This window comes from Callithrix jacchus, chromosome 7, assembly GCF_049354715.1.
Source record: "Callithrix jacchus isolate 240 chromosome 7, calJac240_pri, whole genome shotgun sequence".
Classification (NCBI taxonomy): Eukaryota; Metazoa; Chordata; class Mammalia; order Primates; family Cebidae; genus Callithrix; species Callithrix jacchus.
In genome coordinates, this window is record NC_133508.1 from 151966710 (window position 1) to 151992758 (window position 26049).

Genomic DNA, 26049 nt, shown 5'->3' on the forward strand with positions numbered 1-26049 from the left:
GGATCCAGACACAGTCAAGTGGGTGTCCAGCAAATGTTTTGTAAATGAGCTGAGTGACTAGCTCCCAGTGACATCTGTGATTTAGCCCCCCTTGATTACTGAGAGTGATTATCCACATCAGTCACCGTACTGTGCATCCTGCCAGGGTGCCTTCAGAACCAATCATGCTATGTAGAAGGTGGCTGTTACGCTTTTCTACTTAGGGTTTCTGCTCTCTCCTGCCTCACTGTCAGCTGTCAGTTCTCCCTGGAGCCACTGGATCCACTGTGAGGAATCTCTGTCACTGTTTCGAGTGGGCTGTCCACTCTAGTCTGGGGCAGAATAGGAGTAAGAGGGCTTTGAATGATTTAAAAGTTGGTGCACGTAACAGGTACCTTTATTGCAGTCACAAGGATTATGGCAGAGTAGCCCACAGACAAGAAGCATTGGCTATTTTAAGCTGGGAGAGGGCTCACTTAAGTCTGATCCCCTTAAGTGATGCAACTATGTCCTAACTCATGCCCCTGTCCAGTTCCTTCTATGCATGGTGTTAGTTTACTCAGTGACTCGTGAAGCGGGTGCATGTTTAATGCTGGTAATGATTGAGGAAGCCATGGCTCTACCCCTTGGAATTTCTACCCAATGATCTAGATTCTTAAGCAATTTTCCTGCCAGCGTAGAGGAGGTAAACATACATAGATCTGAGTTTCTCCTCTGATTACTAATTATGACCTAGAAAATTCCCTCCTTTTCTCTTCTGTGTTCTTTCTAGCCCTTTTTAATCCTGATTGATGTAAAATGTTTTTTATGGCCATATATTACTTAGACATCTAGGGGAAATTGTAAAAATGTAAACTGAAAATACTCAAGGATAATTAAGTAGGAGAGGGGGTGACAGAAATGGCAACTGTATTGCTGGGTTTCAAATTGAGATAGGAGTAATTCCATTTAAACCAAACTTCGATATTCACTCGAAAGCCTGTAAATTTCAGATTTATTAGTCTTAAATTGTGATTTATGTCCTGTGGGTTTTTAATGAGGGCCAATGCTCTTATTGATTCACAGTCTGGAAAGGATCTGCTGGCTTACTCTCTCTCTGAAGGCCATGTAGTTGAAGGTCATGGAGCAGAGGTCCATGGTTCAAGTTGCAGTTCAGCTGTTTTCTGCTTGTGTGATCTCAGTTTCCTCATCTGCAAGATAGCAATGATATTAATATCTCCCTCACGGGATGGTGTGATGACTAAATAAGATGATGTATGTGAATGCAGTTTGTAAATCACAAGGTACCCAAATGCCAGCTGCTCTCATTATTGATTTAATACCTAGCATTGAGTACCTAGTGTCTGTGCTGGGTTTTGGGCAGCCACGAAATGGGACAGGCCAGAAGCCCATCTGGCAAGGAAGAGCAGAAGAATGATGTGCAAAAGAAAAGTCTTTCTCCTTTCCCACAGGTAAACACCATTCTTATATTAATATTATTCCCATGACCTTTCTTTTTTTTAAAGACAGGATATCTATGTTGCCCAGGCTGGTCTTGAACTCCTGACTCAAGCAATCCCCCTCAACCTCCCAAAGTGCTGGCATTACAAGCGTGAGCCACCGGGCTCAGCCCCCATGACTTAAAAAAACATGTTTGTTGTGTATATGTTTACCAATATAATTTATATACTTGTTTTGTATGTTTAAAAAATGCACGTCATTCATGCAATAGAAATTGCCACATTATTTTTGAGCTCGCCCAGGATGACACACACTGCTCCGGCTCATTCATTTTAACCATCTGTAGACGAGTAAGTCTACTTCCCTGCTGCTGGCCATTTTGGTTGTTGCCACCTCTCACTGCTTAAAATAGTGCAGAGCAAATGACCTCGTTCATGTTTCCCATGCCTAGGGAGAGTCCCTCTAGGAGACCCCTAGAGGTGGAAGCACTGCCATGTCACTGGTGTGTCTGTCCTCAGTTGTACTGGATATTGCTATAAGACTTTCCAAAGTTAATGTGCCACTCAGTATCCCTGATTCCTCTTGGCCTACCAACGCCTAGTGTTACCACATGTGTTGATTTTTGCCAGCTTGATGAGTATAATGTGGTATCTTATTATTATGCTAATTATCATGTGAAAGAAGGAATTTTTAGGGTAAAGGAAACATTTTAATTTTTTTTCTGAGAGTGATGTCAGTCAGATGGCTGGTTGGTGATGCCTGGCATTCATCCCCTGCACACAAAAGGACCAAGGCAATGAATAAACAGCTGAGATCTGACCGGAGTGTTGAAGAGAGTGGAGAGCTGGAGCTCAGCAGGGGAGAGGAGTTGCACTGGTGGTGAGGGGAAATCCAGGAGGGCAGCATGGAGGCACCCTGCTCCTGTAGCCTCACCTTCCCCATCTGAATCAGATCTGTTTGGAGACAGGTGGGACTTTCCATTATGAGGAAAAGTGAAGCAGAAGATCTCCACCAGCCCCTGTTGTCGCTAGAAACACTTAACAATCCCACAGTCCTCACAAGGCCTAGCAGCGGCATCACCCTAGATTAAGAGCACCAGGTATACACTTCCCATCCCTCCCCCACCATCTGTGAGACAAGCTGCTGTGGCACAATGACATCTTAAGACCACAGCCAACCTTTAGAGTACATCCTCCTCTGGGGGCTGAAAGCCACTGCAGCTGCTCAGCACTGGGGCTGTCTTCATTCCACCAAGCCCACATGATTGGCTAAATAGCACAGCACTAGCTGCATGGAGTTTGGACTGTGATGCTGCTGGTCCTGCACAGCCAGGAAACCAGACCCTTAGCCCCACTGCCAGCTGGAAGAATGGTCTGGCAGTCCTGCTTAGGGTGAAATCCCCCTTGAACTAGCCAAGCTGCTGCATGCCCTCCCTCAAGCCATTGAGGCCTCCAAGTAACTGACAGATCCATGGGCCAGCAGAGGGGCTATATACACATGCACAAGGCCTGGGAAACAGCCCCGCAGAGCTCACACCATGCACTGCAGATATGTCCCTCAGCTGCCCAATGGTCCTGTGCCCCCAGTGAGGGCCTGAGAAACAGTCCCACAGGCTGCCCCTGGTGTGCACATCCCCAGGCTAGCCAGACTCCCAAGAGCCCACACCTTGGACCTGAGAAACAGCTCCACAGGTCATCCCCAGCAGACATGCATCCAGGCGAGCTGAGAAGCCATGTGACCATGACCTGGGCTTGAGAAATAGCCCTGTGGGCTGCCCCTGGCAGACATTCCCCCAGGCTAGCTGAGCAACTGTGCACCTGCATCCTGAGCCTAATAAACAGCTCTGTGAGTCTCCCCCAGCAAACATTCCCCCAGGCCAACCAAGAAGCTATACAGCTCTGTTCTGAGCCTGAGAAACAGCCCTGCAGGCTGCTCCTGGCAGACATGTTCCCAGGCTGGCTGAGCAACTATGTGCCTATGCTCCCAGCCAGAGTAACAGCTCAATGGCCCAAACCTCAGTGAGTCAAATCTCAAGTTGGGCAACCCACCATGTACACACATGCACCCGCAACTTGAGAAACAGCCTGGCAAGACCACCTGTGGCAAAGCTGCACCACCATTGCAGCGTAAGCCACTGATAAACTTGCAAACACCACTAGTGTAAATTACAGCTGAAGAAACTACATGGAATCTACACTACTGCATCCGCCTAGAACCAAGACCAACATACTACACTGAACTGACACCCCAAGACCCATTCTTATAAGTCTTTCCCTGCAAAACCTACTTCATAAAATTGAAAGAGGCAACTTTTCCAGCAAATGCATGGAAATCAATGTAGGGACACATCCAATATTAAAAAAGAAAGAAAACATGACATTTCCAAAGGAAAATAATAATTCCCCAGTAAAGATCGCAATCAGAAGGAAATATATGAAATGCTAGAAAATGTGTTCAAATAATCATCTTAATGAAACTCAATGAGATACAGGATTCAGATGATTCAATGAAATCAGGAAAACAATTCATGGTTTGAATGAGAAATTTAACAGAGACAGATATAAAATGAATCAAATGGGAATTCTAGAATAATTCAATAAATGAAATAAAAAATACAATTGAGAGTTTCAAAAACAGACTAGACCAAGCAGAGGAAAGAATGTCTGAACTTGAAGACAGGTCTTTTGAAATAATAAAGGCAGATGGAACAAAAAAGAATAATGAATTTAAAAGAATGAAGAGGCCAAGTGTGGTGGCTCATGCCTATAAACCCAGTACTTTGGGAGGCTCAGGTGGGTGGATCACTTGAGGTCAGGTGTTCGGACCGGCCTGGTCAACATGGTGAAACTCATCTCTACTAAAAATACAGAATGTAGCCAGGTGTGGAGGTACATATCTGTAATCCCAGCTACTCTGGAGACTGAGACATGAGGATCACTTGAACCTGAGAGGCAGAGGTTCCAGTGAGCCAAGAGCATGCCACTACACTCTAGCCTGGGTGACAGAATGAGACTCCAGTCTCAAAAAAAAAAAAAAAAAAAAAGAAAGCCTACAGGGTTTATAGGAGACACCACTAAAGCAACAAAATTTCATGTGATGGGTGTTCCAGAAGGAAAAGAGAAGGGAAAAGGTGAGGAAAACATGTTTAATGAAATTATAGATTTTCTAAGTTTTGGGAGAGAGATGGACATCCAGGTCCAGAAAGCTCAAAAAACTCCCAGATAGATTTAACCCAAACAGGTCCTCTCTGAGGCACATTGTAGTCAAATTGTCAAAAGTCAAAGACAAAGAATTCTAAAAGCACCAAGAGAAAAGTATCAAGTCAGTTATAAAAGGATCCCCATTAGACTAACAGTGGATTTCTCAGTAGAAACCTTACAGGCCAAGAGAGAGAATGGAATAATATAGTCAAAGTGCTAAGAGAAAAGAACTAGACAGCCAAGAATATTATACCTAGCAAAGCTATTCTTCAGAAATGAAGGAGAAATAAAATCTTTCACAGATAAGCAAAAACTAAGGGAATTCATCACCAGTAGATTAACCTTATAAGAAATGCTCAAGGGAGTCTTACATCAAGTGAAAAGATGATAACCACCATCATGAAAACATGCAGAATTTTAAACCCACTGATAGAGCTGACACACAAAAGAGAAAGAGAATGTAATCAAATCTTATCACTACCGGCCAAGCATGATGGCACACATTTGTAATCCCAGCACTTTGGGAGGCTGAGGCAGGAAGATTGCTTGAAACAGGAAGATTGCTTGAGTCTAGGAGTTCAAGACCAACCTGGGCAACATATTGAGACCCTGTCTAACAAAAAAGAAAAAAAAAAGAAAAGAAAAGAAAAAAAAACATTAGCCAGGCATGGTGGCACCCACCTGTGGTCCCAACTACTCAGGAGGCTGAGGTGAGAGGACTGCTTGAGCCCAGGGAGTGCAGGCTTCAGTGAGCCATGATTGTGTCACTGCACTCCAGCCTGGGCAACAGAACAAGACCCTGTCTCAAAAACAAAGAAACAACAACAGCAACAAGACCCTTATCACTACAGAAAACCACCCAACTGTAAAAATAGTAAGACAGTAAATAAGGAACAAAGGATACAAAAAATAACCAGAAAAGAATCAATAAAATGACAGGAGTAAGTCATCACCTATCAATACTAACTTTGAATGTAAATGCACTAAGTTCCCTATTTAAAAGATACAGATTGGCTGAATCAATTTTAAAAAGCAAGACCTACCTATATTCTGCTTACAAGAAACTCAGTTCACCTGTGAAGACACTCAGAGGCTAAAAGTGAAGAGATGGAAAAAGGTATTCTGTGTAACTGGAAATCAAAACCAAGCAGAAGTAGCTATAATTATACCAGACAAGACAGACTTCAAGTCAAAAGCTGTGAAAAGGGGAAAATAATACTAAAGGGATCCATTCAGCAAGAGAATGTAAACATTTCTGTATGTGCATCCAACAGCAGAACACCCAGATATATAAAGCAAATGTTATTAAACTTAGAGAGATAGATGAAGCCCAGTACAATAGTAGCTGTGGACTTCAGCACCACTCTCAGCATTGGACAAACTATCTAGACAAAAAAATCAATGAAGAAACACTGGATTTAAACTTCACCACAGACCAGATGGACCTAACAGACATTTACAGGATACTTTGCTCAACAGCTGCTGAATACGTAATTTTTTCGTCAGCACGCAGAACTTTCTCCAGGACTGACTATATATTAGAACACAAAACAAATCTCAAAATTTTTTTTTAAACTGTAATTGTATCAACTCTCTTATCTTACTACAATAGAATCAAACTAGGCATTGAAAACAAGAGGAACATTTGAAACTATGTGAGTACATGAAAATTAAACATGATCCTGAAATGAATGAAGAAATGAAAAATGAAATTTAAAATATCCTTGAAACAAATGAAAATCAAAACACTATATACCCAAACCTATGGGATACATGAAAGCAGTATTGAGGCAAGTTTATAGCAATAAATTTCTACACTAAAAACCTAGAAAAATTTCAAATAAGCAATCTAACAATGCACCTCAAGGAACTAGGAAGACAAGGACAAACCAAACTCATAATTGGTAGAGGAAAAGAAATTAATATGCTGGGGGTGGTGGCTCACACCTGTAATCCCAGCACCTAGGGAGGCCAAGGTGGGCAGATCACCTGAGGTCAGGAGTTCAAGACCAACCTGGCCAACATGGTAAAACTGTGTCTCTATTAAAAATACAAAAATTAGCCAGGCATGGTGACGTGTGCCTCTAATCCTAGCTAATCGGGAGGTTGAGGCATAAGAATCGCCTGAACCTAGGAGGCAGAGGTTGCAGTGAGCTGAGATCGCTCCACTGCACTCCAGCCTGGGCGGCAGAGTGAAACTCTATCTAAAAAAAAAAAAAAGAAATAATAATGATCAGTGCAGGAATAAAACAAAATTAAGACTAAAAATATTTTTGTTCAACATAACAAAAAGTTGGTTTTAGCTGGGGATGGTGGCTCATGCCTGTAATCCCTCTCTACTTGGGAGGCTAAGGTGAGAGGATCACTTGAGGCCAGGAGTTCAAGACCAGCCTGGACAATATAGTGAAACCCCATCTCAAAAAAAAATGTGTGTGGTTTTTTTTTTGAACCATAAAACTGACAAACCATTAGCTAGGCTAAGAAAAAAAAAGAGAAGATTCCAGTAAGTATAACAAAAAATGGAAAAGGAGACCTTGCAACAGATACCACAGAAATACAAAACATCATGAGAGATTATTATGAATAGCTACACACTAATACATTTAAAAACCTAGAGGACATAGATACATTCCTGGGCACATACAATGTACTCAGATTGAACCAAGAAGAAACAGAAAACTTGGACAGACCAATGATAAGTAACGAGATTAAATCAGTAATTAAAAAACCTCCCAAGAAAGGAAAGTCCAGGACTGGATAGCTTCGCCCCTGAATTCTACTGAAACTTTAAAGAAGAAGTAATACCATTTCTCAAATTATTCCAAAAATTGAAACAACCAGAATTCTTCTTAATCATTCTGTGAGGCTAGTGTAGCTCTGATACCAACACCAGACAAGAATATAACAAAAAAAGAAAACTAAGTTTTTTTAAAGGGAAAATGTGGGAGCTGGGCAGAGACTAAAGATGTAATGGAGAAAGAGGAGAATGAATGAAGCTGCTTAGGAGTAGGGAGGAAGAGTAGGAAGGAGAAGGGACAAGGCTTCTCAGAGCTCAGAGCAAGGGAACAGATATCAAGTGGAAATGGAGTTTATGTCAGAGTGAATCCATCTTGTTGAGAAGGGTATAGTAAATGATCCGCAGAGGGCAGGAGGATGGGAGTGGTTGCGAGTCTGAAGAGAGAAGAGCAGGAAGTGAATTTGATATGAAGCCAGCAAGAGATCACTGAAACATGGCAGTGAGGAAGTGAGGAGCTGCCCGAATCCGCAGTGTACCTACAGTCAGTCTCCTCATTGCCGGCATCTCTGTTTCCTCTTCCTTCTGGACAATATATGTCAAATACTAACAACTAGCAACTCCTTATTATTATTAGTTTTTGAACCTTACTATGTGCAATTGATAGATATCTTCCCAATTCACAACTACCTGTAATTGCACGATAGGATTGAAGCAAAAAAGAGTTACAGATGTTAATTGGTGTAAGATTTCTATAAGTAGGTACCATGTGGTGTGGCTGCTCAAAAAGATGATACTCCTTGGCTGTGTGGGAAGTAGAAAAGTTCCTCTTGTTAAAGAATAAATCATGAGTGTGCTAATAGTCTTTGTTAAGCCCTATCCTATGTAGCTGTTAGACATGCCATACTTACAGACATGTAGTATATTCTATGTCCTTATACTTTAACCAAGATATCTGTGCTGGACGTGCTCACAGGCATGTCCCAGCCGGCAGCCTATGCCCCTTACTTGTTTAGAAAAGTTTTAAGTCGTTAGCCAATAGGGTTTTAGTTTAGATTGTGAGGTCTGGCTCCTGCCAACAGAGATCAGACATAGCAGTAAGGACGACCTCAAATGCATAGGGGATAAATACGCTTTTTCTTTGTTCATTGTACTCTCCGGCAAAATGGCAAGCGAGAGTACCCTTCCTGCAGTCCAGGAAGTCAAAATTGCTTTGCTAAGAGATCCGTTGTCTCAGTGCTAATTTTTCTTTATGGCACAGAGCGTCTGTTTTTAACAGGCTGCATTAGGAGGCCAAAGAAGCAGTGTTCTTTTCTGTCCGAGGTAAGGATGATAATCATAAGTGCTGCTATTCATTAGGCACCTACATGGGCCAGGCTCCCGTGAGATGCTTGCATGTATTCTTTTTCATCCCCAAAACAATCCCAAGAGGTAGATGATATGATCTTCACTTTATAGATAAGAAAATTTAGCCTCCAAAAGTTTCAGTTGCATGCCAACGTCCTTATTTCCAAGGAGAAAAATAACACCTACTAAAGAAAGACCTAAGGAATAAGAGTGCTGTCTTCAGTAGCAGAAAGTTCGTCATCAGGCAAAGGGACACTACTTGTTATATCTGGCCCTAAAATGTAGAAATAGGCTCAATGGATGTAAATCACACAAAGAGAAGTTCCATTTAACAAAAGAAAGAACAGTCAGCCATAGAACAAAATGTTACGTGTTACCTTTGGTGGTAGTGAGCTCTCGGTTACTGCAGGCGTTCAAGCAAAGGTTGAATGAATGTTGGGCAAAGCCGTACAGAGAATGCAAGCATTAGATGAGGAATAGAACTAGACGCCCTTCTTGATATTTTCCAATGTTCAAATTTGGTTCCATTTTTTTTTAGCAATATAAAAAAGAGGTAAGGTCAAAGAGGGAAGAGGCTCAAAGATGCCAGAATGGCAGGCCATGTGGCAATCCTCCACACACTGCATTTAGAAAATGGGAGGGGTTCTTCTGGACATTGGGATGAGGAGTAGAAGTGAGGCTTTGCCTTGTTCCACCCACCCCTGACAGCCTCAGGTGAAGTCTCCTGGAGAAGTTACAGACAGAAGTTTAGTGAGCGCATTTCTGCCTAAGCAATTCTGCATCCGTTTTTCACCAACTCAGGCTCAGGCAGGTGGCTGGCTATGGTTTGAATCTGATTTGTTTGCATTTCTGTGGCAGGCAACTGCTGTGACTGGTTGCAAAGGGAGAGATTTGCTTTGCACATAATTTAATTCAAGGGTTAGGTAATGAGTTTGCTCCCCCTTAGACGAGGAGAATCAACATACTTCTTTCAATCTTATCTGTGCTTGCTTACTAGTGGGAGGGCTGCTCTGTGGACCTTGTTAGATCTCTGGTGCATGTGATCGCTACTCGGCGTGATTTACTGTACCTCTTGATATTAAAAACCTTTGAGTTAGACGAGAGAAATGAATAATGCTGTGTAGTGAATTTATTAATGAATTTTCTTTGTGCTCCCAAAAAGAAGGGACTGGAAAAAAAGGCTGTTGGATCTGAGAAAGACCACAATTCTCTGCAAGTCAGGGTTCTTGATGACTCTGAAGAGAAAATAATCAGAAGTCATTTAAAAAAAAATCCCATATCCCGTTCTAGTTAGGGATTGTCATTAATTTCAGGGTAGAAGACGGCTTGGCAGCTCTCTGGTATTCTTAAAATAGAATAAATAGGCAGCCATCTTAAAATAAACAAGAGGTTTTGATCTAGGGTTTAAGCAATCTTGGCTGGTTTCTGATTCGCATATATATGTATAATAAAGTATGCCCCTGTTCCCAAGGTTGATTGCTGGGAAGCTGAATTCATGAAGAATTAAACTCTGCTCAGTGACAGGTGAGGAGGCAGTGGGACTTCCTGTCAACTCCTCCAGGTGTGTACCTGTCTATACACCCTCACCTGCTGGGTCAGGGTGTCTTGCTCCAAACTAGTGACCAGGGCCAGCTTCCTGGCCCTGTGCAAGCGCACAGGGCCCTGCACTTAGAAGGAGCTGAGCTTAGCTTAATGGCCTGCTGTTGCTGTCTTGAAATTCTTGGTTTTTGAAAAAAGGACTCCTTATTTCCATTTTGCACAGGACCTCCAAATTATGCAGCCAGCCCTTCCAGTGGCTGTTCCATTGTCAAAGGCTCTGTCTTGTGATCATCTGCTCTTTCCCAACTCAGCCTTTTCTCAGGGCAAAGTGATAAGTTTGCTCTAAAATCATATGTATTGAATAAAAGTACGTATGTGTTTGTCTTTTAGGAAGACAATTTATGGCTTTTGATGCCCTAATTAGAAAAGTAATACAGGTAAATTGTAGGAAATTTGAAAAGTACAAAGAAGAAAAAAATCATCCATATACCCCCCACACAATGATATATCCTTCTAGCTTTTAAATGTATACATCTGTTTCTTTTTGGCTTTCCATCATTGGAAATATCAGAAATAATGTTTGGGAAAATGCTTTTTAAAGATTACTAACACAGCATGAGACTGTCTCCCATATTATAATTTTTGCTTCAAAAGTTTTTTGTTGTTGGCCACATACATAGTGTTGCCCTGCACAAAAATGCCGCCCTTCACTCATTGATCTCTTCTTTTTGGACCGTTTATGTTTACTACAAATAACACTTTAAAGATAACACCTATATATGTAAGACAACAACAACAAAAAAGATGATTTATTTAGTTGTTTATTTATTTTATTATTTATTTTTTGAGGACTGCAGTGTATATTGGGCTCAGACCAGGAGTCCATGGGTCTTGAGGACCTCCGTCTGTCTGTCAGTTTTCTCCACGGTTTTTTAGCGCCTGTTTCTGTGGCCCAAGAGCTGTTTTCCCTTCCTGCAGTGGATCCTGGCCTTTTCCTTCCTCTCCTCCTGCAGGTGGCTGTCACTGCCTGCCGCTTCCAGCCTGCCTCATGAACCCGCCGCCACAGGCAGGCCAGCTTTCTTGTAGGCTTCAGATGCACCATCCGGAGGGCTGCAGGAACTTCCTCAGCTGTTTCTTGTCGCAGGGCCATGGGATCCCAGCACACACTGTGGGGTGGTCTCGGGCGGCTTGGCCTCGTGCAGCTTGGCCTCGTGCAGTCCAAAGCAGATAGCTGGGGGCCCGGGGAGGGTTGGTGTTCATCCGCTTGCGGAGCAGGGCCAGGTACTTTCCCTTGTTTCTGCAGAAATTGCCAGAAATGCTGATGCCCTAGCCGCGCAGGACCCCCACCCTCCGGCCCAGCTGTGCCTGCTTAGCCACGATGGCCCCAGGTTCCCAGGAGGAGCACCAGGACCTGCCCCCGTTAACCCCCCAAGCCCCACCTGCCATCTTCGGCAACTGCTTGGGGAAACAAAACAGATTATTTTGGGGGGTTGAATTCCTAGAAGTCGAACCTAGTAAGAACTTAGGCACACATCGCAAATTGCTTTCTGGAAAACCCTTGCAATTTACAGCGGCTCGGGAAGGAAGGAGGTGGGCGCAGGAGAGGTGGAGGAAAAGGAGTTCTGCTTGTGCTTTGTGCTTTGTGGGCCAACAGTCGACGTTCTCTTTCTTTTGGTTCTGGCTGGGCTGCACTCCAGTGATTTAAGATCAGAGCTCGCTCTTCCACAATCCAGAACTCTTTGCTGGAAGGGGTGTGTCCCTGGGGCTCTCCTGCCTCCACCAGCGCTGAGCGGGTGGTCGGGGAGCTCCCAGGAGCTGCTTCATATTCAGTCGCAGCAGGATCACGGCACTGATGCCCCTGCGAAGTTGCCCCTGGGAACATTTTCGTGTGCTAGGCTTGGTTTAATGTCACGGTGCTCTTCCCAACGTCTCCCGAGGGGAGAATAGCATTCCAAGCGAGATAGTCTCTAGTGAGGGTCTCTAATGAGGAAAGAGCCGCAGAGGAGGCCCTTGCTCCCGGGCAGCTGCTGCTGTCTCCAGATTAATTCTGAATGTCCGTGATCCCTGCGTTCGCACAATGAGGCTGCTAGTCGCTGTCATGATCATTTAGGCTTCTATTTCGGCTTTTGTGAGGGGGGATGTGAGCAGCTGGTCTGTTTACTATTGAGGCCTTGGCCTGTCTCTGAGGGAGGACCTACCATGCTGCTGGTGGGGCGGGAGCTCTCCAGATCTCTTTGAAACCCAAGTTGCAAAATCTCTGGATGTTTCCACTCTGGGTCTGTGGCCAGGGTGACTTTCCAGAGACTGAGTTGTGCTAGTGGGGAGAGAAGAGGGGAGGAGTGTGTTTGGGGAGGCTGGGTTGAGAAGTGGCATTTATAGAGCAGCTGCGCGGCAGACCCCAAGGATCGTCAGCCCCTGCAAGGCTTCCTTTGACCCTGCGGGTCTGGGGCAGGGAAGGAGGAGGGCCAGGGGTTCTCTTTACATTTGGCTGCCCCGGTTCTTCTGTGCTTTGGATGACCTTCTCTTCATGTGGTGACTTTCCCATCTGCTAGAGATATACAATTGTGAGTTCCACTATTTTCCTTGAAATTTCTGCCTCTGCTCATGAGCCCTCTTGCCACAGTCCCACTCCTCCTTCTTGTGCAAGGTACTGCTGGCTCCAGGGCTCGGGTGGGAGGTTACACACACTGGTTGGACCCACACCAGGCAAGAGCCACCAGGGTCAAACCGCTAGCCTTTTGGCTCCTCCTCACATGTTCCCCTCCTACTTCTCCTACCCAATCCCCATGGGAAGAACAAAAATCTCTGGTCTCTGCAGCCCACCGTGAAAAATGTCATCTGGAGGGAAGCCACGCTGCCAGCGAAGGAAGTGGCCTCCTGCCTTCCTCCGCCTCTGGTTCTGCCCCAAGTCAACTCAGTAAACAACAGCTTCTTAGATTGGAGTCTGTGGATGCAGTCTTATGTTCTGCTAGTTCTCCAAGAATTGCTGGGATTTTGACTTTTCAATTTTATGATAAGCTTTGCAAAAACTCGTACCATTTTATAAAGAAAAAACTTAAGTCTGTGTTTTTGCATATGTGTTCCTCAGGATCTAATGAAATTTTTTCTCCTTTAAAAGGGACTGCATCTTAGACAAGTTTGAGAAACGCGGCACCGTGCCTCCAATGCAACAGCGCCTTTGTTGAGCCAGTAACCTAATGGTAAACCCTGCATAGTAGGTCCTTCGGCTCCTCCAGTAACACTTTGAGCTAGGCATCCCCATCTTCCAAAAAAGGAGGGCAAAACTAAGAGATAAAATGGCTGGCCAGTGCCACACAGGCCAGGAGGCCAACATGCAAAGGCCAGTCTGATATCAAAGCCCATACTCTTCATCCTGGGGATGCAAGGCTGGCTCAACATACACAAGTCTATAAACATAATTCACCACATAAACAGAACCAAAGAAAAAAACCACATGATTATCTCAATTGATGCAGAGAAGGCCTTTGACAAAATTCAACAGCCTTTATGCTAAAAACCTTCAATAAACTCGGTATTGATGGAATGTATCTCAAAGTAATAAAAGCTATTTATGACTAACCAGCAGCCAATATCACACTGAATGGGCAAAAACTGGAAGCATTCCCTTTGGAATCTGGCACTAGACAAGGATGCCCTCTCTCACCAGTCCTATTCAATATAGTACTGGAAGTTCTAGCCAGAGCAATCAGGCAAGAAAAAGAAATAAAGGGTATTCAAATAGGAAAGGAGGAAGCCAAATCATCTCTATTTGTAGATGACATGATTGTATATCTAGAAGATCCCATCGTCTCAGCCCAAAATCTGAAACTGAGAAGCAACAGCAAAGTCTCAGGATACAAAATCAATGTGCAAAAACCACAAGCATTCCTATACACCAATAACAGACTTAAAGAGAGCCAAATCAAGAACGAACTGCCATTCACAATCGCTGCAAAGAGAATAAAATACCTAGGAATACAATTAACAAGGAACGTAAGGGACCTCTTCAAGGAGAACTACAAACCACTGCTCAATGAAATAAGAGAGGACACAAACAGATGGAGAAACATTCCATGTTCATGGTTAGGAAAAATCAGTATCATGAAAATGGCCATACTGCCCAAAGTAATTTATAGATTCAACACTATCCCCATCAAGCTACCAATGACCTTCTTCACAGAGCTGGAAAAAACCACCTTAAACTTTATATGGAACCAAAAGAGAGCCCGCATAGCCAAGTCAATTCTAAGCAAAAAGAACACAGCAGGAGGCATCACACTACCAGACTTCAAACTATACTACAAGGCTACAGTAATCAAAATAGCATGGTACTAGTACCAAAACAGAGATATAGACCAATGTAACAGAACAGAGGCCTTGGAGGCAACACAACATATCTACAACCATCTGATCTTTGACAAACTTGACAAAAACAAGCAATGGGGAAAGGATTCCCTATTTAATAAATGGTGTTGGGAAAATTGGCTAGCCATGTGCAGAAAGCAGAAACTGGACCCCTTCCTGACACCTTACACTAAAATTAGCTCCAGATGGATTAAAGATTTAAATATAAGATCTAACACTGTAAAAATCCTAGAAGAAAATCTAGGCAAAACCATTCAGGACATAGGAGTAGGCAAGGACTTCATGACCAAAACACCAAAAGCACTGGCAACAAAAGCCAAAATAGACAAATGGGACCTAATCAAACTCCACAGCTTCTACACAGCAAAAGAAACAGTCATTAGAGTGAATCGGCAACCAACAGAATGGGAAAAAATTTTTGCAGTTTGCCCATCTGACAAAGGGCTGATATCCAGAATTTACAAAGAACTAGAACAGACTTACAAGAAAAAAACAAACAAGCCCGTTCAAAAGTGGGAAAAGAATATGAACAGACACTTTGCAAAAGAAGACATACATGAGGCCAACAAACATATGAAAAAATGCTCATCATCACTGGTCATCAGAGAAATGCAAATCAAAACTACATTGAGATACCATCTCACGCCAGTTAGAATGGCGATCATTAAAAAATCTGGAGACAACAGATGCTGGAGAGGATGTGGAGAAATAGGAACACTTTTACACTGCTGGTGGGAGTGTACATTAGTTCAACCATTGTGGAAGACAGTGTGGCGATTCCTCAAGGACCTAGAAATAGAAATTCCATTTGACCCGGCAATCCCATTACTGGGTATACATCCAGAGGATTATAAATCATTCTCCTGTGAGGACATTTGCACATGAATGCTAATTGCAGCACTGTTTACAATAGCAAAGACCTGGAACCAACCCAAATGTCCATCGATGATAGACTGGACAGGGAAAATGTGGCACATATACACCATGGAATATTATGCAGCAATCAAAAACAATGAGTTTATGTCCTTGGTAGGGACATGGATGAACCTGGAGACCATCTTTCTCAGCAAACTGACACAAGAACAGAAAATGAAATACCACATGTTCTCACTCATAGGTGGGGGTTGAACAATGAGAACACATAGACACAGGGAGGGGAGCACTACACAATGGGGTCTTTTGGGGGGAATAGGGGAGGGACAGTGGGGGTGTGGAGTTGGGGAGAGATAGCATGGGGAGAAATGCCAGATGTGGGTGAAGGGGAGGAAGGCAGCAAACCATACTGCCACGTGTGTAACTATGCAACTATCTTGCATGTTCTGCACATGTACCCCAAAACCTAAAATACAATAAAAAAAGAAAAAATATATGTACTTTTAAATAAAATAAAGCCTACCGCACCCAGCATTTCCAGTTAGTCTCCCATTCAAGCACAAACCAGGCCCAACCCTGCTTAGCTTCACAAGAACAGGCACGTTCAGGGTGGTATGGCTGTAGACCCTACTCTTCTGTTTATAAGGCTCTCCCTGTGGGAGGCATTGCAGGGATGAGAGTGGAATGTGGTTGCAAAAATTAACTCCAATATTGTCTGTAACCCACGAGAGGATGTAACACATATACACACACGTAACTAATAAAGATTGGACTGCAACTACTGCTAGAAACCAAAAGCAAGGAAGTGCTTAGAACAGAGGAAAAGATGAGCTTTAACTTCATGGATCAGGTTCAAAGAGGGTGGGATCACTCAGGTTTCAACTTGCATTTGATTGAGCTTCTATTTTGTGCAAGGAATTGTGCTGCACACTGTTCTGCCTTCAGAGTGCTCTACTGGGGCGGACAGATGAACGAATGGACAATGACATATGCACGGGATGGGGAACCTCCTGGCTGGGGGTGTTCTTCTCCTCACCTCAGGGTGGTTAGGGAAGCACTTGAGCAGTTAGCAGAGAAGGAAGATGTATTAGTTTGTTCTTGTATTGCTATAAAGAAATACCTGAGGCTGGGTATGTACAATGAAAAGAGGTTTAATCAGCTCACAGTTCTTTAGGCTGTATAAGAAGCATGGCACTAGCATCTGCTCAGCTTCTGGTGAGGCCTCAGGAAGCTTTCAATCATGGCAGAAGGCAGAAGGGGAGCTGGCATCTCACATGGCAAGAATGGAAACAAGAGAGAGTGTGAAGAGGGGAGGTGCCACATACTTTTAAACAACTGGATCTTGTCTGAACTCGCTCATCACCAAGGGGATGGTGCTGAGCCATTCATGAGGGATCTTCCCGCCCTCCCCCTGCCCCGATATAAACACCTCCTACCAGGCCCCACCTCCAACACTGGGGATTACATTTCAACACGAGATTTGGTGGGGACACAGAGTCAAACCATATTAGAAGGGAAAGGGGATATACGCTGAGTACAGAGGAAACAGCTGTAACAAAAAGGGAGTGAGAGGCTGTGGGCCACACAGGGAGTTAGAATCAGTCCTACATCACCCAGGAGTGGGTGTTGCTTGGATAGTGGCTGTGGGAAAGTGAAGGAGATAGGCCTAAGTGCAAATCACAAAGTTTTTAAGCTTTAGTGGGGAGACAGGTAGTTTCTGGCAACCTGTTGTAGATGTTAAGAAGAGGAGTTATAAAGAGTTAACAGACTGGGCAGATACTTCAGGAAGGCCAGATAGGAGACTCTTAGAGTAATGCAGGTGACAGATGGGGAGGTCTCAGTTAAGCCTCCTTATTGCACTCACAGTAAAGACCCAGAATCATTCAAAGGAACTATTCCAAGGCCCCACGCAGGCTGACCCGTTATCTCCACTTAGTATTCTCTGGCTCAGACACACTGATCCTTGAACACACCAGCTATGATGAATTCAGGGCTTTTGTGCCCCTCTCTGGAATGTCTCCTTTCCAGGGAAGCCTTCCTGGCCATTTTATTTAAAGTAGTTCTCTACCCTCAACTCCCTGTTCTGTTTCCATATTGTATTTTTCTCCATTCACCACAGTATAGCTTTTACTTCTCTGTTTATTTTCTGCCTCCTTCCAGTAGAATGGAAGCCCCTTGAGGGCAGGTATATGTCTGTCTTGCTCACTGCCGTCTCACCAGATGCCTTCAGCCTGGCATATAGTAGGTACCTATAAATATTGGCTAAATGAGTGAATTATTCAATTTCATAGATGAAAGAAAAAAATCTACAAAGGCAGGGTAGTAGCAGTGGGGTTGAGAACAGTGAAGAGGTGGGGAAAAATTTAGGAGGGATTGTTGACAACAGGACCTGGGATTGCTGAACGTGGGGGCAAGGGAGAGAGGAGCCAAGGGCTACTGTCAGGTGTCTCAGCTCCAGCACAGGGTCAGTGGAGGGCCATTTCAGCAGCTAGGAGACTGGTTTGAACTATGTCTGGCGGGGTGTGGTGCCTCCTGCATGTAATCCCAGCACTTTGGAAGGCTGAGGCAGAGGCATTGTTTGAGCTCAGGAGTTCAAAACCAGCCTGGGCAACATAGTGAGACTGTATCTCTAGTTAAAAAAAAATAGCCAGGGCCGAGCCCAGTGGCTCACGCCTGTAATCCCAGCACTTTAGGAGAATGAGGCAGGCAGATCACAAGGTCAAGAGATTGAGACCATCCTGGCCAACATGGTGAAACCCATCTCTACTAAAAATACAAAAATTAGCTGGGCATGGTGGTGTGTGCCTGCAGTCCCAGCTACTTGGGAGGCTGAGAAGGGATAATCACTTGAACCTGGGAAGTGGAGGTTGCAGTGAACCAATATTGCACCACTGCACTCCAGCCTGGGCAACAGAGTGAGACCTTATCTCAAAAAAAAAAAAAAAGAAAGAAAGAAAGAAAAAGAAAAAGCCAGGCATGGTGACATGTAACCATAGTCCCAGCTACTCAGGAGGCTGATGTGGGAGGATTGCTTGAGTTTGAGAGATTGACACTGCGGTGAGCTATGATTGTGACACTGCACTCCAGCCTGAGCGAGATCAGTCTGAAAAAAAAAAAGTGAGATCCTGTCTCGACAAAAACAAAAACAAAAATGACAAACATGTCTGGAGGATCCCTTGAGTGGATCCCTGGAGTGGATCCCTGGGAATTTCCTGGAGTTACTTTGGGGAATCATCAAAGGGAAGAAAGGTGGAGCTGAGGAACCATGCTCCAATCAGAGAAAATTAGTATTTATTTTGTGTTTTATTTCTTGTTTTGGTTTGGTTTAATTCTTCAGTCACTGAGATCAAAAATCATAATAATTTATAGTTGGTGCATTCTTACAATGTTCTGGATATTAGGCTTAGCATTTAAAACTAAATCTTCTTGTTTCCTCTTTGTGACAGTTCTATAAGGGTGACACTATTATCCTCCTTATACAGCCTGGGAAACTGAGGCAGAAGAGAGCTTAAGTAACTTGTCTAAGGTCACAGAATTAGTAAGTGAAGAGTAATGCAACTCCTGAGTCCACAGGCTAAAGATGGAAAAGAATGTGTAGTCTGGTGTAGAACAGAGTATCATCCTTATTACTGATGATGGCTGTGTCAATCAGTTTTCACACTGCTATAAAGACACTACCTGAGACTGGGTAATTTATAAAGAAAGGAGATTTAATGGACTCACAGTTCTGCATGGCTTGGAGGCCTCAGGAAACTTACAATTATGGCAGAAGGCAAAGGGGAAGCAAGGCACATCTTACATGGCTGCTGGGGAGAAAGAGAGTGAAGGGGAAGTGCTACTTTAAAGACCATCAGATCTTGCTAGAACTCACTCACATCACAAGAACAGCATAGGGGAAACCACCCCCATGATCCAGTCACCTCCCACCAGGCCCCTCCCTCGACACCTGGGGATTAGAGTTCAAGATGATATTTGGGTGGGGACACAGAGCCAAACCATATCAACAGTGCTCACCTCTAGAACAAATTGAGGTTGTTAGCATCCATCCCAGAAACCAAGGTGAATGGGCTCTCAGGGCTGGTGCCTGCCTGGTTTCTAGTCAGGTAGAGTCTGGTGGGAGCACCCTGCTCAAGCAGGCTCTTCTGACAGGTAATGAAATGTCACAGTGGAAAGAAGCGCTCCCCTCCCCACAAAGCATGAATGAGGGTGTGCTCCTGTTGAAAGTGTAATGCTGGGTAGGGAGAGTTACCAAAAATGGAGAACAGTGGCTTGCAACCAATAAAAACCAACTGCTGGGACTCCGGCGCGCCAGGCCCGACCGCGGCTTCTCGGCTTAACACCTCCACTTGCAGCGACCGACTCCGAGGCCACCTCCAGCAATGGCCTTTGCAAACCTGCGGAAAGTGCTCATCAGCGACAGCCTGGACCCTTGCTGCCGGAGGATCTTGCAAGATGGAGGGCTGCAGGTGGTGGAGAAGCAGAACCTTAGCAAAGAAGAGCTGATAGCCGAGCTGCAGGACTGTGAAGGCCTCATCGTCCGCTCTGCCACCAAGGTGACCGCTGATGTTATCAGTGCAGCTGAGAAGCTCCAGGTGGTGGGCAGGGCTGGCACAGGCGTGGACAACGTGGACCTGGAAGCCGCCACAAAGAAGGGCGTCTTGGTCATGAACACCCCCAATGGGAACAGCCTCAGTGCTGCAGAACTCACCTGCGGGATGATCCTGAGCCTGGCCAGGCAGATCCCCCAGGCGACGGCTTCGATGAAGGATGGCAAATGGGAGCGGAAGAAGTTCATGGGAACAGAGCTGAATGGAAAGACCCTGGGAATTCTTGGCCTAGGCAGGATTGGGAGAGAGGTGGCTACCCGGATGCAGTCCTTTGGGATGAAGACGATCGGGTATGACCCCATCATTTCCCCAGAGGTCTCGGCCTCCTTTGGTGTTCAACAGCTGCCCCTGGAGGAGATCTGGCCTCTCTGTGATTTCATCACTGTGCACACTCCTCTCCTGCCCTCCACCACAGGCTTATTGAACGACGGCACCTTTGCCCAGTGCACGAAGGGGGTACGTGTGGTGAACTGCGCCCGTGGAGGGATCGTGGACGAAGGCGCCCTGCTCCGGGCGCTGCAGTCTGGCCAGTGTGCCGGGGCTGCGCTGGACGTGTTTACGGAAGAGCCGCCACGGGACCGAACCTTGGTGGATCATGAGAATGTCATCAGCTGTCCCCACCTGGGAGCCAGCACCAAGGAGGCGCAGAGCCGTTGTGGGGAGGAAATTGCTGTTCAGTTCGTGGACATGGTGAAGGGGAAATCTCTCACGGGGGTTGTAAATGCCCAGGCCCTTACCAGCGCCTTCTCTCCACACACCAAGCCTTGGATTGGTCTGGCAGAAGCTCTGGGGACACTGATGCGAGCTTGGGCTGGGTCTCCCAAAGGGACCATCCAGGTGATAACACAAGGAGCGCCCCTGAAGAACGCCGGGACCTGCCTAAGCCCTGCAGTCATCGTCGGCCTCTTGAAGGAGGCTTCCAAGCAGGCGGATGTGAACTTGGTGAACGCCAAGCTGCTGGTGGAAGAGGCTGGCCTCAATGTCACCACCTCCCACAGCCTGGCAGCACCAGGGGAGCAGGGTTTCGGTGAATGTCTCCTGGCCGTGGCCCTGGCAGGCGCCCCTTACCAGGCTGTGGGCTTGGTCCAGGGCACCACACCTGTGCTGCAGGGGCTCAACCGAGCTGTCTTCAGGCCAGAAGTGCCTCTCCGCAGGGGCCTGCCCCTGCTCCTATTCCGGACTCAGACCTCCGACCCTGCAATGCTGCCTACCATGATTGGCCTCCTGGCAGAGGCAGGCGTGCGGCTGCTGTCCTACCAGACTTCACTGGTGTCAGACGGGGAGACCTGGCACGTCATGGGCATCTCCTCCTTGCTGCCCAGCCTGGAAGCGTGGAAGCAGCATGTGACCGAGGCCTTCCAGTTCCACTTCTAACCTTGGGGCTCACGGGTCCCCGCCTCTGGGGCTTTTCTGAAGAAACCTACCCACTGTGATCAACAGGGAGAGAAGATCCACATTCTTGGGCTGAACACAGGCCTCTGACACTGCTTACCCGGCGCTCGTCTGACCCTGTGGTACAGCAGTAACCATCTTCTAATAAAGACCCTACCCGCAAAAAAAAAAAAAAAAAAAAAACCAACTGCTGGGAGAAACACTCACCAATTTTTGAAGATCTTAAACAGAGGACCTAAACTAGGAGAGGGAAGACAAAATCATCAAAAAGGAACTGTCCACTGGGGACTGTGGGGAGCCCCTGCCCCATCTGAAGGGCAGCTGCTGCCCTGGGCCAGCCAGTTCTCGCCATCAGGGAATGTGGGCTCAAGGTTGCTTCATTTTAATTTTTTTAAAAAGCCAGAAATCTGTATTTTTGTGCAAAATCATGTGACTTTTAAACGTTGTAAAAACTCCCCAAACCCTATGCAGTCTAAACCAGTAACCTCACAGGGCTCCATCTGGCCTGCATGGTGTGGTTTGTGTCCACTGATAAGGACTCTTAACTTCTTTGGGCCTTGAGAATCTGATGAAAGTACTCTTTTCCCAGAAAAAGAAATGCCTGAACAAACACACAATTTTGGGTATCATTTTCGTGTATCTCTGCGCCCTGGAATCATCCTTTTTTAAAGGCACATTTTGTAAAGGTAAGTGGGCTTCGTGGTAGACCTGAGGTCTGAGAAGGTACAAGCTGACAGGGGTATCTGGGTGAGGTGTGTCTCATATCTGAATGAGACAGTGGTGTTTTTGTTGGGGTCAATATATCCACATCTGTGTGCCTATGAGTCCTGCTCTGTACCCACCTTTCCTTAGCAGTCTTGGTTAATTCCCTCTGTATCAGTAAGGTCGGACAGGGAAGCAGGGAAGAGGCCCAAGAGGCCTGGATACTGGTCTGGAGAGGGCAGAAGAGCAGGTATGAAGGGAATGAGGGAGGCTGAATGTGGGGGGTGGTGGGACTTTTGAGCTGGACTTTGAAGGGTTGATAGAATTTAAAAGAAAGAATAAATTCTTTTTCTGCTCTTGGGCAAGGATTTAAAGTTGGAGTGCCCTAAATGCCAAAACTGTCTGCATCTAGGACAGGTGTTACATTCAGGAGGCTTGCCTTCCAGCCAAGCATGTGCCGTAGCCAGACTCCTGAACTTTCACAGAAGGCTGACAGCCCATCTCCAGCCCAGGCTATTGAATAAGGCTGCCCTTAATTGGTAACGGGGAGGGGCTGTTACCCCATGTACTTGTCAGCATAACACTGAGCTCCCTGCAGCTCAAAATTTACCAAATGCTTGGTGGTGAAAAATAGCATTCATAGAGATAAAAGACATGCATTCCCACCATTCCTATAGATTCCATTAGTCTTATTCACAGATAAGTCAGACCTCCAGAGACGGGAGCATATTGTTTTGGCCTCTGGCTAGCTAGCTCTATTGAACAAGGCTGAGCATTTATGCCACTGGCCTACCTCTTTATGTACTTACCATTAAAAGGATTAAGGATGAGGTTCAGTGTGTCAGGCAAATTTCCACTTTTTGAATACTTGCGTGGCAGCCCCTCAGATGGCCCCCAGCGATCCTTGTCACGCCTTTGTGTAGTCACTTCCCACATAGAATAGGGTGACCTGTGTAGCTATAAGTTATACCCAGCATGATGGAACATGACTTCTGGATCCAGGTCATAAAAGGAATTGTGGCTTCCACCATGTTCTTTCCTATACTGCCCACTCAGGAGGAAGTCAGCTGCCATGTTGTGAAGATACGCAAACAGCACAATGGAGAGGTCCATGTGGTAAAGAACTGAGGCCACCTGCTAACAGCCAGCAATAACTCGCCAGCCGTGTGAGCGAGCCGCCTTAGAAGTACATCCTCCAGCTCCAACTGTTGTAAGCTTTTTTAGGATACCACTTCCATATCTCGAAATAACAAGATTATATTGCCGCTTTTTTCTGTTTTAGACATTGTTGATTTCCCACTTTTCCATTTTTGTAGTGAGAAACACAAATTACCACAAAACTTAGTAGATTAAAACAATGAGCATTTATTATCTCTCACGGTCACTTTCTTCGTCTCCTCTCAATATATGATAGTGTAAATCTGATCAACCTGTATATTGGTATGCAGTCACATGCCACATAACAATGTTTTGGTCAATGATGAACTGCAGAGACGACAATGGTCCCATAGCATTGCAATGAAGCTGAAAAATTCCTATTGCCTAATGAGCACAATGCATTACTCAGGTGTTTGTGGTGGTGCTGGTACTGCACTGCCAGCCATGTAAACATCTAGCACGTACCCAGATGCCCATCAACGACAGACTGGATAAAGAAAACGTGGCACATGTACATCATGGAAGACTATGCAGCCATAAAAAGAAGGAGTTCACGTCCTTTGCAGGGACATGGATGAAGCTGGAAACCATCAATTCTCAGCAAACTGACACAAGAACAGAAAACCAAACACTGCATGTTCTCACTCCTAAGTGGGAATTGAACAATGAGAACACATGGGCACAGGAAGGGGAACATCACACAACGGGACCTGTTGGGGAGTGGGGGCTGGGGAGGGATCGCATTAGGAGAAATACCTAATGTAGATGATGGGTTGATGGGTGCAGCAGACCACCATGGCACGTGTATACCTATGTAACAAACCTGCATGTTCTGCACATGTATCTCAGAACTTAAAGTGTCATAATAAAATGTCTAGCACATACAATTATGTACAGTACATAATACTTGATAGTGATAAATGTGTTGCTGACTTATGTTTTACTTTTAATCATTGTTTTGGAGTATACTTCTTCTACCTATTAAAAAAAAGTCAACGGTAAAACAGTTTCACTTCAGACAGGTCTTTCAGGAGGTATTCCAGAAGGCTTTGGTATCATAGGCGATGACAGCTCCATGTGTGCTATTCCCCATAAAGACCTTCCAGTGGGACAAGACGTGCGTGTGGAAGACAGTGATATTGATGATCCTGACCCAGTGTAGGCCTAAGCTAATGTGTTTGTGTCTTCGTTTTTAACCAAAAATTTACAAAATACAAATATTTAAAAATGTTAAGAAGAAAGCTTATAGAATAAGAATACACAGGGAATATTTTTGTACAGCTGTGCAATGTGTTTAAGCTGTTATTTCAAAAGAGTCAAAAAATTAATAAAAAAATTTAAAAAGTATATAAAGTAGATGCCCTCTCTTCACTCTCCGTGCCTGCTCTCCTGCTGTCAGCCCGCTCCGCTGCCTGCCCCGCCACCATGAGGGAACCGGCCATCTCCTTGCCACAGACTTCCTGGCAGGAGGCATCGCCGCCGCCTTCTCCAAAATGGCCATGGCCCGGATCGAGTGGGTCAAGCTGCTGCTGCAGGTCCAGCACGCCAGCGAGCAGATCGCTGCCGACAAGCAGTACGAGGCATCTCAGACGACATCGTCCGCATCCCCAAGGACAGGTGCTGTCCTTCCGGAGGGCAACCTGGCCAACGTCATCCGCTACTTCCCCACGCAAGCCCTCGACTTCACCCTCAAGCATGAGAGCAAGCAGATCTTCCTGGGAGGCGTGGACAAGCACACGCAGTTGTGGAGGTACCTTGTGGGTAACCTGGCCTCGGCGGTGCTGCCGGCCCGACCTCCGTCTGCTTTGTGTGTACCCCCTGGATTTTGCCAGAACCTGCTGGATAACTGACGTGGAAAAGTCAGGCATGGAGTGTGAGTTCCGAGGCCTGGGAGACTGCCTGGCGAAGACCACCAAGTCCCACGGCATCCGCGGCCTGTCCCAGGGCTTCAGCGTCTCCATGCAGGGCATCATCATCTACCGGGCCGCCTACTTTGGCGTGTACGATACAGTCAAGGGCGTGCTCCCCGACCCCAAGAACACACACATCGTGGTGAGCTGGATAATCGCGCAGACCCTGACGGCGCGGCCCGTGTGGTCTCCGACCCCTTCCACACGGTGTGGCTGTGGATGATGATGCAGTCGGGGTGCAAAGGAACTGACGTGATGTACACGGGCACCATCGACTGTTGGAGGAAGACCTTTAGAGAGGAGGGGGGCAAGCCCTTCTTCAAGGGTCCGTGGTCCAATGTCCTCCGGGGCATGGGGGTCGCCTTCGTGCTGGTTCTGTACGAAGAGCCGAAGAAGGTCATCTAAGGGCGTCGGCCTCCTCCACACACACCAGGGGAACCAAGAGAACCGCTAGAATCCTTAACCATGTGGATCGTGGACCTTCAAGAAATTCGTCTTTTTTCCAGCCGGATCCTGTCAGCAGCCAGCCAGGGAAAGCTCTAGAAAAGGGGCACGTCGTGATCCAATCATTGACACTCAATTCCATGTCTTGGAGGGGAGGGAACCATGGCGTCCTTGTGGGCCTGGGGGCCGGACACTCCAGTGCTCAGACCTAGAGTCCAGATGATAGTAGGACCCGAGTCGTGTTTAAGTATTTATTTAAAACGAAAGAATCATGTTTCCCAATTTGTACTTAAAAAAAAAAAAAAAGTGTATAAAGTAAAAACGCAAATAAGCTAAAGGTAATTTATCATTGAAGAAAG

The 26049-nt window shown here is 45.6% G+C and overlaps 2 pseudogenes across 1 annotated transcript; both read left to right on the forward strand.

Moving 5' to 3' along the window:
• Window positions 1-19773: 19773 nt before the first annotated feature.
• Window positions 19774-21658, forward strand: LOC100412268 (D-3-phosphoglycerate dehydrogenase pseudogene; annotated as a pseudogene). Its single transcript, XR_013520347.1, has one exon. The product of XR_013520347.1 is annotated as a D-3-phosphoglycerate dehydrogenase pseudogene (transcript).
• A 1495-nt stretch (window positions 21659-23153) lies between these two features.
• Window positions 23154-25651, forward strand: LOC100388943 (ADP/ATP translocase 3 pseudogene; annotated as a pseudogene).
• Window positions 25652-26049: the final 398 nt, after the last annotated feature.